This window comes from Magnolia sinica, chromosome 8 (assembly GCF_029962835.1).
Source record: "Magnolia sinica isolate HGM2019 chromosome 8, MsV1, whole genome shotgun sequence".
Lineage (NCBI taxonomy): Eukaryota > Viridiplantae > Streptophyta > Magnoliopsida > Magnoliales > Magnoliaceae > Magnolia > Magnolia sinica.
Window position 1 is genome coordinate 89845448 of NC_080580.1, and position 3938 is coordinate 89849385.

Here is a 3938-nt window from a genome sequence, read left to right on the forward strand (position 1 = left end):
AATGCAGTAAAAAGAAAGTATGTAGTGTTTGCTACAATGGAATGTGCGGAATGGACCGCGTTATGAGCTTGAATGAGCTGTGAGAAATAAAAATGGAAGTCGAACACCCTTTTTTTAAGTTAAAAGAGATAGTTGGACGTCCCTAATCCTGACCTTACTCTTGAATTGACCGACTTGCTCCAGTGAATGAATTTTTCGTAGTTGGCTTAGAAGGGGACAAGGTCTATGCTTTCCTAGGTGACAGAGTCATTCCTGTGAGGATTAATTAGGTATGCCGGGATCATGGCTGCTTTCTCCCTCAAATTTCTTTGTTCTCCTCCCTTCTCCCTTGCTTTTGATTCAGTGCTCGCGCTTGTCTTCCTTTCCCTTGGGCCTCTTGTGGCTTTTGTAGCTTCGACGCCTTGTGGATTGAGGGATCCACTCCCTTTACTCTCTTCGGAAGGGGCTTTTGGCTCCAATATTTTTGTTTAGTGGGATTTCAAGGTCCTTTTAACAGGTAGGTACAATTCTATCCGGATGTGTTAAGTCAGTGTGCTTTTGGAGATGGCTACCCAAGGGTCCGGGGATCTTGTTGGGGACAAGCTAGGGTTTCTGCTTCTAGATTTTTCTTAACCATCCAACAGTGATCAAATAGGTTAGGTGCAGTTTCATTAAGGATTTTGCCAACTGATTTAAGAGTAGTGTCTTTGTAATTTAGGTCGGGTGTGTAAAATAAGTTTATAATGTTTTATTGTTTGGATTCATGACAGAAGTTATGGAATTCTCAACCCAAGCCCAACCCAAGTGGGTTTGGTCGGGTAGGTCGGGTGGATACATGCTAATATTTTAATGATTGGATTAGTTTATTATATTTCAATACACGTCTTATTTTTTATATCTATGATTTTATTAATTATATATGTAGTTATTTATCGTAAAGAACCTCATTTATTGTAAACAAACAAGCTAAAATATAGGACTACTCATTTAAAACTTGTGTTGTGTAGCACACAAACTAGTAGGGAGAGAGAAATCCAACATATCTTGTTAGCTTAGTCATCCGAAATGATGCGGACCAATGAGACCCGACAACATCGGAATTTCCTATGTCTTCAATACATACGATTCACACTCAATTATAATTTATAAGTAACTATATATTGATCGGGTTCGGGTTGGTCGGGCAACCCAAGACTTCAACCCGAGCCCGACCCAAGTTTTATAGGTTGGTGTTTGTATAGCCCAAGCCCAAGATCGGACTTGATACATCCTGTGCAAGCCCAACCCAATGTCGGGTTGGTCACGGGTCTGTCATGTTTAACCCACCCAACTTTCAGCCCTACACATAGGTTGATTATAGTTTGAGAGTTGATTTAATCAATGAAGTTAGGACGACACTTAAATGTAAATATAGAAAATCATCTTTAAAAATGGGCCATATGTGAAATAGTAAAAATGTTGAAAAATTGGGTGGGTATTGATTTACATTCTTTATTTTTCAAGTTGATTTCCGTGAGTCAACGGTGAGTAACAGGAGGTGTCTCACATTATCTAAAAAATGTCTGACATTATCAGGTCCTCTCATTAGGCGTTACTCATGCCTCAGTGGTAGACTCACAACAGTATCAACACATGGTCATAGGTTCGAGTACCCGTTGTGGTACAAAAAGGTCCTCTCATCAAGCTTTACCTGCACCTTTGCACCTCAAGTTAGACCGTCGGTTATACATTGATTTCAATGGTATGGCCCAACACATCAAGCTAGTCCTGCACCCCAAGATAAGGATTTCAATGGTCCCACCATCATACAGGATATAAGTTTTATGTTACAAAAGAAGATCAATTCATCAAAGTGGCGCAGCGGAAGCGTGGTGGGCCCATAACCCACAGGTCCCAGGATCGAAACCTGGCTTTGATATGAAAAGTAAAGGCTTCTCTCCACTTTTTTATCTTTTTGTTTATTGGGCCCACCATTGTGAGCATCCCAAAGATTATTCCTTTCTTAAAATAATAATTTTATAGTTTAAATTAATTCATTTTTTTACGCATATTCTAAAATTTTGAAGTTGTTTATTAAATTTAATAAATAATTTTTAGTATTTTTCCTAACAATATTGCAAGAAAATCTGAAAGTCTTATGAGAAATTGCTGAGAATAGGATTTCCACTATGCTTAGAGTCTGTTTGAGTAGGGTGACATTTAAATGTTGTCATCATTTAAGCCTCATCCTAATTAAAAGGGACTGGCTCCATAAATCCTCCGCTCGAGGGCTAGACCTTTAGTTAGACTATAGGTCATTAAGTCTTCCTATGCAGCGTGTCACTTGAGGGCCTGTTTGGAATATAGGATCAAATGGTATGGAATTAACACCATTATTATACAATTATTTGCTTGTATGGAAATACCATGCTGTTTTGACTGACAATCCCATGTGTGGGATCAAACTCTTCCTTTGGGAAAAATACTTCTGATGGACCATGGAATTGTAATCAATGGACGAAATTTCACAACAGATGCTGGTTAACACAACCCTCTTTTATCTAGGCTTGGGATGGATGGTCCACAAGTGCACAAAACTGTAATAAACTATCACATAAGTTGATTACAATCACTATCTTATAATCTATTACATAGCTTGATTACAGTTAAAAAGTTGATTTTACTCAATGAGTTGGGGTGACATCTAATTGTGGATGTAGAAAATCCTCCTGAAAAATGGATCGTCCATATTTGAAATAGTAGTGGAAATATTGACAACTTTTGTATTAATTTATATTCTTTATTTTTCAAGTTGATTTCCTCTAGTCAAAAGTCAGTAGCAAAAGGTGTCTCACACCGTCATAGAAATGCATGTAGATTAGCTTTTTGAAAGGACAAAAAGCTACTTTTACAAGGAATAATGTAATTTCAAAAATCAACCATGGCAGCTACTGTTTTTTTACCAGCCCAAGTAGCGTATAACAAGTGGCCGTCAATAGGTCGGGCTGGACCTTGACTTCATGCTGCCGAATCACAACCCAAAATTCTGTAAGCAAGCTCAAACCTGACCACGCTCACGCCTAGCTCACATAACAGTTTGTGCCTATTACTGTGCTGGCTCGGCCCGGATATAAAATAAAGACATTAAAACCCGAAAGCTGACAACCCAGCCCAGCCCCATTGATGGCACCCTAATAGCCATCAATGAGCTAACTCACCTAGCAACACCATCACATCCATCGAATGAACTGGCCCATCCAGTAAACGACCTGGAGAGAAACATCAGGTTATTCTTCTACTAGAGAGTTGCTTGTATGCCAAGAGAGTAAGTACATCAGGTTATTCTTCTCATAGGCAACTGCTCATGGTTAAAATCTCAGCTCTAACTAAAGGATCAGGATCACATCCTTCAGCCCTTCTTTCAAGGAGTAAACATTACCGTTTGAGCATATGTTCTTGATACGCCAGTTATAGCTCACTCCTCATTCCACATGACATACAAAATATGAAGCATGCATATGATGGGACGTCAGATCTTCCCAGCAGCCTCTCCAATTTTTAACTATAATCTCATTTTTCTTCCAACAGCAATCGTGTCCAATTGTTGGTGGGATCACCCAACGCTGACCTGGAAAAATATAAGGCCCAACTGATGAACAGGGTCAATCTTGTACACTTGTTCAGCAACTGAAGAGGCTGAGAACTTGATTTGTATACAGAGATGGATCTCTTCCATTGAGATTGGCAACAGTTCAGACCAACAAAAGATATAAATCCCAATCAGGCAATCTTGCCCATTTAAAGGTTAATATTTGGATGGTTAGGATTATCTTTTCAGAGCATGTCCTATCAACAATCCAAATTGAGACCTATATAATGGTAATTTTAACCTAATTAAAGTACAGCTCTATGCAATCTTACTTCCATACCGAAATGAAAATTAAATAGAAATACAAAAAGACTGATGACAAATAACTCAA

The 3938-nt window shown here is 38.6% G+C and overlaps 1 non-coding gene across 1 annotated transcript; it reads left to right on the forward strand.

Annotated features, from left to right (window-relative positions):
* Positions 1–1825: 1825 nt before the first annotated feature.
* TRNAM-CAU (transfer RNA methionine (anticodon CAU)) lies at positions 1826–1897 on the forward strand. The gene has a single exon. It is a non-coding gene; the product is annotated as a tRNA-Met (tRNA).
* The last annotated feature ends 2041 nt before the right edge of the window (positions 1898–3938 follow it).